At 44.1% G+C, this 14,810-nt stretch overlaps 1 long non-coding RNA gene across 3 annotated transcripts; it reads left to right on the forward strand.

Moving 5' to 3' along the window:
- LOC109727866 lies at positions 9,237–12,191 on the forward strand. 3 transcript variants are annotated; one of them, XR_002220864.1, is made up of 5 exons: positions 9,237–9,344; positions 9,427–9,503; positions 9,579–9,774; positions 10,117–10,232; positions 12,013–12,191. It is a non-coding gene; the product is annotated as an uncharacterized LOC109727866 (long non-coding RNA). The 3 variants fall into 3 exon arrangements; XR_002220865.1 differs by lacking the exon at positions 12,013–12,191 and adding an exon at positions 10,593–10,637; XR_002220866.1 differs by lacking the exon at positions 12,013–12,191 and adding an exon at positions 10,597–10,637.

Here is a 14,810-nt window from a genome sequence, read left to right on the forward strand (position 1 = left end):
TTAGATGGTTTTACCCCAAATCATAGATCGATTTGGTGGATTTGGTAGTGATGGCATTCTAGGGCATCCAAGTGGGGTTTTTGTAAATAGATGAGTTTGATCTCATTTGACCCTTCGTAAACCTAATTGGTAGGTAACGAAACACGTTGGTGAAGTCGGTTCGGCAATCCTACAAGCCGTTGCGAAGATATTGAAGAAACGGACGCTTGGAGCTTCGTTTCCGCTTGGGAGGCCGAGGAAACGTCCATAAATCGTGAAATCGGGTCCCGAGCACCGTTACGGCGAGGCGAAGACCGTTAGCACTTGGAACGGCGATGCGGCGCGCTCTTGGAGAGTAACTGTGAGATCGGGCCCAAACGGGTGCCGAGTGCCACGGGAGGCGGATTGCAAGTGTCGACAAGCGATCGGAAAAGCTAACTAAGGTGGGTTGTGCTTACCGAAGCGACTAGGTCGCCCTTTATGTTTTAGCAATGTAATCTCATGTTGATGCATGTGCATGTAGACAAGAGCAAGTAATGCATAGTAACAACAATGCATAGAGTAAAATGCCGAGTAGCAAGCATGATAGCGCGACATGTAAATAATGCTAGCTAATGCAAAGAATGCATACTAATGATAATGCATAGATGGAAATGCTAAATAGAATGCATGATGAATAAAGATGCATAGAGTAAATGCCAAGTAGAGAGCATGAGATAATAACTCTAGTGTGAGTAGAGTTGATTGGACAACTAGGTTGTCAGGTAGATCGAGTGGCATCTAACCTAGTGTTAAAGAACATAGGTTAAACAAGTAAACCCAGAGTCGAACAATCTAGGTGTGTGGCATCGAACCTAGTGTTAGTAAACCTAGGTCGAACTAGTAAACCTAGAAATGGACATCTAGGTAAAGAGGACAAGAACCTAGCAATGGTAACTAGGTTAAGTGATATGGACATAGAACCTAGAGTGTTGTAACCTAGGTTGATGAGTATAGTGGTATAGCCACTAGGATGAGCTAGGTCGACAGCATAGGGTTGGCTATGGACCCTCGACCTGTGGAAAGTGGATTCCGGAATTCCAGGACTTGTGATGACCCTGGTAAAGGCTAGGGCGTTTGTGCGACGATTTCACCACCGAGCTTGATACCGAGGGAGGATTGGGGGCGATCACATGGAGATCACCGCCCGGGGCTTGAACCATTGTCTTGGCGTTTGTGCGACGATTTTGCCACCGGATGGTTAAGCCGTTTGAGGATCAGACCGCCAGAGCAGACTAAATCCATGCTGGGTAAGTACGATGCGGGTGCCTCCAGGTGGCTGAGTCTGACACGTACCGTTGTTGGGTGTGGTGCGATCCGTTCGCCGCCAGACGGTGTGTCAGGTCTCGAGCTCACGCTGGGTAAGAGCAACGCGATCGCCGCCAGATGGTCAAGTCGTGCGACTTGAGCCGAGCTTAGCGTGTGCGATGACTTCGCTGCTAGGGGGCTATGATAGAGAGAGGGAGGTAGGCTGATGAGCAACCAGCGCGCGGACTATCCGCGGACGATTGACTTGAAGCCGAGTCGGGTGGTTAGCCTTGATAGGGTAGAGGAACCCTCATGAGCTAGAGATAGAGGCTTGAGCTAAGGTAATAGAGACCTTAGTAGCCAGTGGACTGAGTTGAGATCCTAAGGTAATGGACCTTAGAGTTGATGAACCGAGCTAAGAGTAGCCAAGTAAAGAGTAGGATCAATGATCTACTAGTCGTTGCATAGAGTTGTATGATTTCCATATCACATATCGTGAGGCATGGCATGTATTTCAATTGAATATATATTTGTTGTATATTGTTGAACTAACATGTTGCATTGCCTTCTCGGACCTATCGGTCGAGCTTTTTCCTTGGGTGGCCGTACCCACTGGGAACCATGGGGTTGGTTCTCACCCCACGTGGTTTTGAGGTGTTTTCAGGTTGTGCGTGTGCAGCGCGTTGGCGCGAGGCGAGGGCGTAGCTCAGTAGATAGCGCCCTACCACAGAGACCGAGGTAGCAGTACCCTGAGGCAGTCTAGCTTAGGGGACTAGAAGGCAAGGAATCAAAATGTATCAACTTGTAATCTAAATGTTGTAATAATGTGATTGTAACTTGGAAGTAAAATGCAAATTGAAACTGAGATGTACTAAGTGATGGGAAAATGAATGCACTAATAGCAGTTAGTTTTATGTATTTGATACTTCCTTATGCAATCTGGATTGTTATCCGTTCCTAGTTGGAACATTCGTTGATTGTTTAGATTGCGACGCCTAGAACGTACAGGGGAGACTCTGTCTGCGTACAGGGGAGACTCTGTCCGCGTACAGGGGAAACCCCGGTCCGTTCGGCGATCTGTCGTCGGCGCCGCGACCCGGTCCAAATTGGCGGTTGGTCGCGGGGCGTGACACTTAGGGTGTTAGAAGTTCGGTAGACAACTTCGTTTGAAGGAACGAAAGCGTTCGGAGGTGATCCGGTGGGTTTGACCTCACCGAAATGGGTGAAATCCCTCTATGTCTCCTATATTGTTATAGGACCTAATTATTGAATAATCATGTTATTTATGCCATGACAGAATTTTAGAATATTGGAAAGACACATGTTATGTATAACATAATTACATACTCTATGTAGTAGAGGGTTATAGTAATGACATGCATATTATGTCTAGTGTTGTGTTAATTCCTCTTATGCATATTCGAACAAGTATGTTAGAGATGAATAATAATGACATACGAAATGCTTCATGACGAAGGGAATTATGGAACGAGATCTTGAGAGCTAAACTTATGCTTGTTTTAGATAATGAAAATTATGGTCTATTGTATGATAGCGGCATGATGTAAAACTGTATGCACTTAAATTAGATGCATAACTTTTGTGGGCATTATGATTTGGCACTTGGCCTTTAGACCTATAGATGCAATTCCGTGTTTTAGACACGATGAGATGCTAGATGCAATTCCGTATTTTAGACACGATGAGATGATAGATGCAATTCCGTGTTTTAGACACGATGATGGATATGAATTGATTACTTGACACCTACCTGTAGTAAAGATGATTGACATACTTTATTTAGTAAAGATAATTGACATACTCCATGTAGTAAAGATATGTGACATACTCTTATAGTAAAGCATGTTGTAGTCAAATTGTTGGGGAGAGTACTAGAGAAGAATGGTTGGGTGATACCGACTCTTTCTCGAGGAGTGGGAAGAGCTGATTCTATTCCGAATTCCTAAACCCACATTTGACACTTGATTCCGTTTGTGAGAAACCAAACGAATTCTCAGATATGATTCTTATTATGACCAGTTTCACTGACGTCTGCTTTCGTCTCTCGTCCTTCGACCGCCTGCTCAATGAGTTGAGTAGGCGGGCGAAGGACAAGTCCCAGGTACTCCGTCGGGCTTTCGCCCATTGCGGAAAATTCCCCTGTTTGAATCGGAGTGTTGTATAGATAAATAAAAATTAATCATTTGTATGGTAATCTTATACTCCATGTAGTGGAGGTTCATATAGTAAAGCATAAGTATGTTACATACTATGATTTCGTAGACATCCTTGTGTTATACCAATGTTGATATTGTAGATCAATCTTTTTACACTGTAATGGACTTAGAACACATTGGTTTACGGGTGTAGCCCGTTAGGTTCATAAATGAGATATTGAACCATTCTTTATAAGATAACGAAATGTGGACTTGAGGGTACTTGAGACAAGTTGCATATTAGTAGGAACAACCATGTCATAAAGGGGCATTTGAGTTAGTAAACGGTTAAACCTTTATACTATGACATAGAGCTAGACCTTTGGGTTGCTAGTACTTATACCATATTTGAGACATGATGACTGTATACCTGAGATGGATGATCATGCTTGCTTGCCATTGTGCTCATTCGCACATACTTGTGAGGGTCGCTCCCCACAAGCGGACACTCCGGAGATAGCCAACGCGACACAAGCTCTCCCGTGCGGGATTGGGCGACGAAATAGGATGCCGTGGATGTAATAGGCTGAATTTTGATTACAAGCTAATTGTGATCAAAGTGATCACAATAATGCAAAAATGGAAATTAAGTATTTCTAAACTTAATTAGTAGCTTGAGAACACCAAGTGACAGGTTTTGGAAATGTGAGAATAGATAAGAATGGAATCGAAGTAGCAAAAGAACTTCAATTGCCATTGTAACTCGAATGCTGAAATTTTAGTCGATTTGGTCAAAATGATCAAATTGATGCCAAATTTGAAATTAATTACTCCCAAATTAATTTGATAGCTTGGGATGTTCGTTTGGAATGTTTTTGAAGTGTTGGAACGAATTAGAATGGATTAGAAGTGAGAAACAAGGAATCGAAGCAGCTGCTGCTGAGGCTGCTGGTGCACTGTGTACCGGTACACCAAGTGCCCAGTACCGATACACAGTTGCGGGCTGAGGTTGACAGTACGGCAATTTCTGAGATTTAAGGGGCCAAATTGCAATTTTTCGAGCTTATCAGCTCACCCTTAGTGGAATACACTTGTCACTGAACCTGAGAGTCCATTCCCTCTCTTCTTTATCTCTTTTCTTATCCCTTTTCTCTCTAAGTAAAGAAAGGGTTGAGGGGAAATTGGAGTTGACAGCTTGGAGGGTTGTGAGCTGAGAAGAAAATCTGATGCAGACAGGAATTTCTGTTGTTGGAATTGCTGAACCACTTAACTAGAGCATCTAAATTAAGCTTGTGGAGCTGTCGAGTTGAGGTTACAGCTGAAGAATACAAAGCTGAAATGGTTGGTGCTGTTGGAGCAGCAGAGAAGGCTTTCGAAGCTGAAAGTAACCTGGGGAAGGTCTCTAATTAAGGTAGGTTGATTAATACTTAATTTTAAGTTGAGTTAATTGCCTTCGAAGTGATCTAAATTGGGAATCCTTGCTGCTAGTGCATGCTGTCCTCGAAGCAAGCTGAATTAAACCTTCAAGTTGGAGTTTCAGCAGAGAAGAGCTAATTGGAGTTGCTAAATCATATGGAATAACATCTAATCAAGGTAAATTTGATTAGTGTTTCTGTCACGCCCCGGGCCGATTTTAAAAGCCTTTTAAAAACAGAGTTGCGGAAAACGTGCCTTTTTTTTTTTTTTTTTTTTTTTTAACCTGGCCCACGCGACGTACAGACCCGCCACAAATACAAAGTTTCTCTATCCACTCGGATAGAGTCTCCTTTGTATTTGCACGGCGTACCAGCTATACAACAGGATCTCAACCACAACCTACATTTACCAATCAACAACTAAAACATGATATGCAATCCCATACAGCTAACAATCCTTAGAATGATGCATGCCTCTAAGCACTCCTTAGGCGCTGGATGATGCAATGCACAATACAACAAACATCCTATTTAAAAGTGCTCCCCACACGGAAGCTTTTGTTTTTAAACTCTAATTCATTCATTCATAAAAACCATTCGAAAACCTTTTTAAAACTGTTTCCCACACGGAAACTCTATTTTGAAAACCGACTACCTCGAGGGGTAGAAAACCACGATGCATAACTACAAGAAAATCAAATCTCCACAAAACCAAAAGCACAGATCGAAAACTCCAATCTCATGTATAATAAAACATCAATAATCTCATGCATAACGAAAATCACAACATTCAAACATCTAACTGAACCATTTATTTAAATGACTACTAAAGGCGGGAAAGAAATAACCAGGGTGACGGTCACTACTGCCGTCTAGCTAGATCGTCCTCTCGTCGAGCCCAAAATCCAACTCCTCGTCTCTGTCACCTGGGGGGGAAATGGGGGGTGAGAAACCGCAACCATGGTTTTCTCAGTGGGTACGACAGAGCCACGAAGGCAAGTTGTAATCACCGGAAACCAAAGGAGATAGATAAACAAATATAGATACTGATATATGAAAACGAACTACAGTAGCTACAACAGATAAATAAGAAGCAATAAACAAACCTGCTACTGTATAGACAACAATGCAAAGAATGCCTCAAAATACTGAATAGAAACTGTACCCAATCTATGCCTGCTGTATTGGTCCGCAGACCTCAAGCGCTGCCTGTCACTAACTGCACTGACCTGATCCATCCGCCCCGCAAGACGACCTATCCGGATAAGTACACCTCCGATCGGTGGCCAAACCGATCCGGTGTCATGAATACCCCCAAGTGCCGTGACTAAGTCATGCTGGTATGCTCAAACAAAAATAAACCCGGCTAAAGCCGGTACCTAGGCCGAAGCCAACAACGAGGGCGTACAATGCCAAACTGAAATAGAAGCTAGGTCGTACAACGCCGAACCTCGATCAACCAGATCGAAACACACGACAAGAGAGTCGATGTGTTGCCTGGACCCAAGGTCCACAGAGATACTGAAATACAAATGCAACCTGCTCTACATGTCTATCCACAACTATACAATGCAATCAAGGGGTGCGATAACCAAACGATAACAAGCAATGACATGTAGAGACTAAATACAGGAATAGAAAAACAGGAGAAGGAAGTGAAACGCTCTCACCGACTACCAGCTCGAAGCACCCACCTGTCACTGTCGCGTCGGAACACTGGGTACGCACAGAGTCTACCGGACCTAAGAAGATCCACCAAATCAGTATCCAAACCACTAACCCAAAGCACGAGACTCACAAATCCCCACACAAGATTCCCCGAATCGGTTTCCCAAAACCGATCCCCGCAACTCACCGGAAGTCCCGAAAATCACACCGGAACGCCGTCGGGGCCCACTGAGTGCCCCGAAACTCACCGACTCGTGCCACGAGTCACCCGCTGCCCCAAAGCACTCCAATTTGGATGCCTTGGCAGCGAACACAAGGTCACACAACAATACAATCATCGCCGGATAATCGTACGAATCCAGGTTCCCGGAAGTGTCTATTTCGACACCGGAACCCTCCGTCGCTCACCTATCATCATCGAACCCACAAAATGATGATGGTGACCAGCCAACAAGGCTCAGCGACAAAACACGAAGCAACCAAACACCGTCGGAAAGAATCCAAACCGAAACCGCGTTCTTTCGGCGAATTTCGTCGAAAAACGCACCGAAATCGACCTACCGATTTCCGCGAAAGCTAACGGACCATGGACAATCAGTCCAGCGGTCAATACAAACTCCCACACACTGCCAGCAGTAGCCACGCGAAGCACAATTGCATAAAAGACCCTCTAATTACATAAAATATCATCATTTTATGTAATTTGAGCGATCAAGCAGCTCGTTCACGCAAACCGAGGACTTTCAAAGTCCGCAGAGACATATACTGACAGGTCTCGACGTACCGGAGTCCGTGCTCATGATCCGGAGCACAGCGGCTCGCTGTGGGAAGCGCGGGAGCAACCCGAAGGTTCAGCAAACAGCGCGCAGTCAGTGAAGATCGCACCGAACAGAACTAACCGGACACTTCTGATCCACGGGAAGGTGAGCATTGTGATCAGCACTGACCAACGATCACCGTGCTCACCTCCGGAGGCATCAGGACAGCCTCGGATCGCCGGATAAGCGTGCGCAAGCCCAAAACAGCAGCCAAAAAGGCTGAAACGGAGCGACATCGCCAAAACAGCGGAACGGAGTCTCCCCGACAGAAACTAAGGTGAGCACGATGATCAGCAACTAGCTACGATCATCGTGCTCCCTTCCGTACAGATCGGGGAGGTTCAGGAAGCTCAGAAACAAAAACCCACTCAAATAAGCTCTATTTCGGGCTTGGCCGGAGCAACCTTGCTCCGACCGGCCTCCGGCGGCACGGCGGCGCGCGCGGGGCCCTGAGTCGGGTGAGGGGGAGGTGAGGAACACGGTGCTCACCTCAGACAGCGGCTGGAAGCGGCGGCGGCGACGGCGGAGCAAGACAAGCCCGCACGGCTAGGGCACGGGTTCCGCGGGCACCTGCGGCCACGGCGGCGGTCGGGGAGCTCCGAGACGGCGGAGGCGGGCTACAGGAGGTCGGGGGAGGGTGGCACAGGTGGCTCAGGGCGGCGGCGGCGCGAGGAAGAGGCCGCACATAGCTTCAGCTCGGGCTCGGGTTGGGCGGCTGCAGCCGGCCGAGGCGGCGGCGGCGGCGCGCTGGGGCGGCGGCGACCGGCGGGAAGGGGTGCCGGGGCTCCGTGGACGGCGGCGGGAGAGTTTCCATGCGGCGGCGGCGCGCTGGTGGCTGCGGCAACCCGGCTCGGCCAGGCTCGGCCTGGGCTGCCGCAGGCGGCTGGAGCGGCTGCGGCGGCGCAGGCCACGGCGCCGGTCGGCGGGGATGAACGCCGGAGCACGGGGCGACACTGAGGGAGGGTCCGAAGGAGGTGCAGTCCCGGGCCTCCACACAACCCGAGAGGAGAGAGGGAGAGAGAAAGAGAGGGAGAGGGAGGAGGGTGGTGGCTGCCGCGGTGGTTGGCCGGCCGGGGCTCGGTCGGCGGTGGCCTGGGCGCGCGCAGCAGGTGCAGGGGAAGGAGAGGGAGGCTGCTGGGGGCTAGGGCATGGCTAGGTTAGGGTTAGATGACTCCAAACCCTAGAAAACGACTATATATACAAGGTACAACTTGCAAGAAAGCCCCTCAAACATCAGATATTCAATCCGAGTCTCTCACAGTGTGTGTAAAACACGCGAACACCCCTCTACGAGCGATCCCACGCGAAACGGTACATAAAATATCGCGACTTTCGCGAAAATACCGTTTTGCCACTACCGACCTCTCCTCGATCAACGCGCGATCTCCGCAGATCCGTCCGTCAGATTCGCGAACGGATTGCACCAGTGCGATCAGCACAACGGAGACAACAAAGCTACGATTTTGTTTCGTCTTGATCGACCACGGATTCACGACAAAATCCAACCTTCTTCGAATAGAAGGAAACACACACGTAAATACATATAAAACATGTATTTTTGGATTTTCTCGAAATCCGTGCATCAAACTCAAAATCCGTCAGCGTCATTAGTTCCAGAATAGCTGACCCGGTCGAAACGAGCTATTGGACTGCTATGAACAGAGTCCGGTACGAGCCAGAAGCCAACTTCTCACCGTGGCTTCTCCGGAAAATCGAGTTACTATTCACTTTAAGTGAAACTTGGAAATCGCGTAGAATTTCCGTTTTAACTCGTTTTCGCCCGAAACTTGACGAATGCTTTTGTAATTAAATTACACACAAAAACATCGTCAACTGAGAGTTTAGCTACACTGCAAAAATCTCAGTCCTTACAGTTTCTTCCTAGATAGGTTAACCACTTGGAAAAGATGTTGATATGGATTTGGTGTTGACAGCTTGAGAGATTGGTGTTGTTGGTGCAGCCGAAATGCAAAGGTGGATCATTTGATGCAGTGAATGAGTTAATTCAGCATCCAGTTGAGGTAAGGTCATTTCATATGGGATTAGTCAGATTAATTGCTTTAAAATGGATCGAACTGAGAGCTTTGCTGCTGGAAATTTCAGATTGGAGCTGAAATGGTTAGAGTTATTGAGTAGTAAGTCCAGTTGAGAAGAGAACCTTAAAGAAGTCCCAATTTCTGGTAATTGATACTAATTCCTGATCGATTATGGTTAATTGCTTTGAAGGTAATTCTAAGCAATTAAAGTTAATGCAGGAATGGTGATTAATGGAGAATTACTCCTGGACTGCAACAAAAGGACCAACTGGAAGCTTCAGCTGAAGAAATCTGAAACCTAAGGAAACTAAGTGTAAACTAGAGGAGAGAAAGGACTCGGAGCATTGAGTTGTTGCTGCAGGACAGCAAGAAAGATCCTTGGATCTGAGATTAATTCGAGGAAGCTTAATCACAGGTGAGATTAAGATAGCTCTGGGTTAGTAAGTGTTAATTACTATAGAAGTATTTATAAGAGTATGAGTGCATTTGCTGTCTAGAGCCTGATAAAGAAGCAGATTTCAGCATTAACTTAGCATGAAAATTGATTGCTGAATGCTGAGAATGCAGCATGAGACTAGATTTCAGCCTAATGCTGAAATCAGCATTGAGATGATATACATATGTAAATGATAGTATATGCATACACATAAATACTTGGAATTGAAAGGCTAACTCGCAAAATATGAGATATGACTCAAGTTTAATCTCTTAAATGAAAAGTAAACTTGCCCAAAAGTCTAAATTGACATTCCGACAGGTCGACGACGCGCTGATTACGGTAGAGACCGTTCTAGTGCTAGTTGCACTGAGTCGCGAGAGATAGTTGTCGACGCATTCCGAGACATTGATCTTAGTTGATTGACACCACTTCAGGTGGGTGGTGCTATCCGAAGTCTTTGAATCATCTTTTATGTCTATGATAATTCATTGAGCATATGTATATTTGTAGTCATGCATCATAGGGTATTGGCATCGTACAAGTGATCATTGAATATCTGAATTCTTATCAATTGTAAGAACATATGAACATTAGAATGTGGACATAGAACCCTATGAATATATAGACTATAACAATAGTAAACTTGGTGACATTCTAACTAGAGATTTGATTAGCATTGAGAAATAAAATTGTGAAACTAGCATAAAGAGCTAGTTAGAGTTAAAGTATGACATTGTCTATTGTTGAATCCTCTAAAGGAGGATCAGATCATGCTCACATTCGTTTGGTTCAAGGTAGGTCGCTCCTCCTTGAACGATGAGCTCCGGAGTAGTCATCTTTATTGGACCAGGAGGTGCGTCTCCCCCAGTTGACAGTCCCGTCGGGTGTAGCTTGCGTCTCCCCGATACTTGGGATAGTGTCAGTGAGTTATTGTTAACCAAAGGGTTAACCAATGGATTGGGCAATTTCAGTAAAGCATGCATGCATATTTACAGTTTTCATATATTGCTTCTTTCAGCTTTGTACAGGCATTGTAGTAGTTACATGTTATAGTTGGTTACTATCTGTTTACTTCTTTTGCCTACATATGCCTGAATAGACCTAGTGGGTGAGTCGGCGAGGTCGGCAGCCGAACCCACTGGGAACTTTCAGTAGTTCTCATACCACTAACCATACAGATTCCAGTGCGAGCGGTGTGGCCGAGGACCGTGGCAAGAGCCTCGCAGCTTAGCTAGCTGACACTAGAGTATAGTAGTTTACCATTTTGTGTTCATGTAAGACATTTTGATGTACAGAGACATGTAAATGAATGTATTATAAAGCATGTAAATAACTAAATATTTCAGTTATTTAGTTATGTAAAGTTAGTTTAAAAGTTTTAAATTATAGTGAATTTTCAGTATAGCTAGCTTACTATCACTTGTGATTGTTGCTTGCCCTCGTGCAAGCCATGTATATCGAAATGTTATCCTGGGAATTGTTTATTTCTTTATACATGTACTCGTTGTTGTTGAGCCTTGAGCAGACACAAGAGGTTCTGTCCGTTCGGCGTCTGTGTACGGGCCCGGATCGACCAAATTGGCGATAGCGGGACGTGACAGTGGAAGAGGCTCATTCCTAAAGTGGGAATGTTGACTATTACGGGGCCATTAGGCACGGCGCAGGCCGAACTACACTTGTGTAGGTCCAGATGGATTGAACTATGATATTCAAAGTTAATTGAACTTGACATAGTAAATGGACACACTAGGAGGTCATTACTTTTGTGACACTAGTTGATATATTCATAGTAGTGGGACATTCATATGAATTATTATTTGTATTGACAACCTTAGTTGTAGCAAACTTACACTCTTGTTGGATTGTATAGTACGGTAGCTACATGATGATATTAGCTAGTAAAAATTAATGAAAGATTTATTCAATCTGTAACATGTAGCTTGAAGATAAAAAAAACATATACGAATTTATATATAAGTGTATGTGCATGTGATAGTGTAGAATAAGCATACATGCTAAATGATATTTCATATAGAGGCATGATGTAGTTGAAATTATTCTAATATCTGTTGCATTTACTTTTCATACTTCATATATCATATCTATGCCTCAGTTAGCCTAGTGGTGTATTTCGCTGAGGTCGGCGACTTGCCCACTGGGAACTATTGATTAATAGTTCGATCTCATGCCCTTTGTTTTGTTGTTTTATTACAGAGCCTTCCGCAACGGGGAGGCAACGACTAGCTAGAGCCCCGCGATGTGTGATAGATGAGCCCACAGATTATATATTTGACTTAGTTCAGTGGAATCTATTGTACTCTATTTGAGATTACGCGGATTTTGTTGTACTCTTGATTGGGTTATTGTAATCTCGAGATTTTTTTTTTGTTACAGAATTTTTTGTAGCTAGCTGTTATTATGTTCTCGCTCTGATTACTATGTTTAGGTTGGATTATACTTTTGCCCTCTATGATTATTGTAGACGCCTTATGTACATTGTGGTTTGGTGTGCATGGCGGGTCTAGGCACGCGCCCGGCGGGCTTTCGCTGCAGCCCGGGGCATGACAAAAGTAGCATTACAGTGATTGATTATTGCTACATGACTTTGTCATTGATGACATGTTGTACTTGGTGATACAGTTATATAAACCTTATGGGTCAGTGACATGGTGACATTCCTTCAGGAATATTAGACCTAATTTGGTCGGACATGGTTATGGATTGTTCTTTCGGCTTGTTGCTGTCGTTGGCTATTGAGCATATTGCATCGATTGCCACAGCTCGTGAGCATTTCACGTACACCAGTGGTCTGATCCACTACAGGAGGGTGTTCTTTTTCGAAAAAGTAGTCGTACATCTGACCCGTGAGCTTTAGCAGCCTACTGCTAGGGTCATATGCCAATTAGAGCAAGAGTGACATTGCTTGAGGTTCTTAGACCAATACGGCAGTTGATTGGATATACTTGTATTATCAGTTTCAGTTGACGCATAGTCATTTTTCTATCTCCCTTTGCAATAGTGGTTGTTTATACTATTGTTACAATAGTTTTCTATTCAGTTATGGTTACTATTGTACTAGTTTGACTACTGATTATAGTTGTTCGTTGTTTATTGTCTTACTTTATAGTAGTAGCTCCTTTTGTGACTATTGCTAGTTATTATTATATCTTATTTACTTGTTGCTACTGCTATTTATCTCTTTCATATGCTGGTGTGTACAGCTTGCTTTCGTCAGCTTGCGGTACCCACTGGGAAGGAGAGACTTGTTTACAAGTTCTCATCCCCTACTATTTTTCAGGTAGTTCGGACAGTGAGGGTCGAAACGGTGCGTGAGGATTAGATAGTTGTGTTCCTGATTGGTTCTCAAAGACCTTTATATTCTAATATTTAGTTCAGCCTTTCATATTCGTTGATTAGTTTAGTTCATTATCTGTTAATGTTCATATATCAATGGATAGGTGTGGATTATTATTATTATTATTATTATTATTATTATTATTATTATTATTATTATTTTTGAGAGATAGGTAGCATGCTACCTTCTCCGTTTATTTTATTTAGAAGTAAACTTAGCTAGAAATGTGAATCAACTAGGATTCGAACTTGGGACCTCGGGTACCAACCTCTAAGCCCTTTGCCACTTGCGTTAGGGATGGTCGGTAGGTGTGGATTATTATTATTCTATGATTATCTGTTGTTCTTATTTGATTGTCTGTGATTTGTGGTTGTATGTGTGGTTGACTTTGTATAAAGGTACTACGCCGTGCATGCACAGGGGAGACTCTGTCCGTTAGTACAGGATATCCTTTGTCTATGTGTCACACCCCGGGATCCCTTTGGGTTTGAAAGTACAGCGGAAGTAACTAGAATTTTTTTTTTTTTTGAAAACCTGACCCCAGAATATGCCAGATCCGCCACAAATACAAGAAATCCACTGTTCACACGGACATAGTCTCCCCTATATTTGCACGGTGTCGCGCAAGTACAAGATGTCCAAACAGAGTATAACCAGGATACAATCACAATACATGAATAGACAATTCTCAACATTCATTCACCATTCACTAGATATTTACCATTCAGTGTTTAAACATAAAAACCACAAGAAAAACTCTTTTGAAAGATGTTTCCCACACGGAAACCTTTTCTTTTTAAAATGCTACCACGAGGGGTAGAAAACCATTTTTCCTTTTTACAAAATTCACAAGTTCTATAGTTCATTCAAAACCACATGAATTCGATTAACATAAACCAACTGAACCATGAAATATCAAAGCTATTAATAACAAAAGTAAACATGGTAGGAACTAAACCAACAAGTTGGGTCGGAAGCTCTAGCGACCACTACGAACGTGTCTCACGTCTCGTCTCTACTCTCACCGCCTGCGATACCTGAAAAATGGTGGGGAAGGTGAGAACATGTAAACATGTCTCCCCTCCCAGTGGGTACTGCAAGCCGACGAAGGCGAGGAGTACTCACCGGATCAGGAAGAGATAAACAACAATATGGTAAACAAATATAGATGTTGATACGAAGAAACTACAGTAGCTATTAACAGATAAATGAGCAATAAACNTAATTGTTGTTGACTCTAGTTGTAGAGCATCCTCACTTTGAGAGGATTTGATTGGATTGTTGACCCTAGTTGTAGGGTATCCTCACTTGGAGTGTATAGATCTAGCTCACAGTCTGCTTTTGGGGTGGTATAGCTATCCATATCCTCACATAGAGGGGATTGTCGTCGAGTACTCCGGAGTATCGTGCGACTAGGACCACTTAGAGGTCCGGACCACATGGAGGTCCGCAGACGGTCCCGGGCTTGGTTGCACATAGTGCTCCCTCCCCACTTTGGAATTGAAAGGTGAGTTATTGGCGAACCCTAGGGCTTCGCTACAAATTGGGTAATAGAATAGTGAACAATGTCATTGAACATTATTATTCGAACATGGATCGAATTCGTTAGCATGATAGTAAACCTTTATTATTTGATGCATTACATGAGTTTTAGTTG

Source organism: Ananas comosus, linkage group 23 (genome assembly GCF_001540865.1).
Source record: "Ananas comosus cultivar F153 linkage group 23, ASM154086v1, whole genome shotgun sequence".
Taxonomy (NCBI): Eukaryota; Viridiplantae; Streptophyta; class Magnoliopsida; order Poales; family Bromeliaceae; genus Ananas; species Ananas comosus.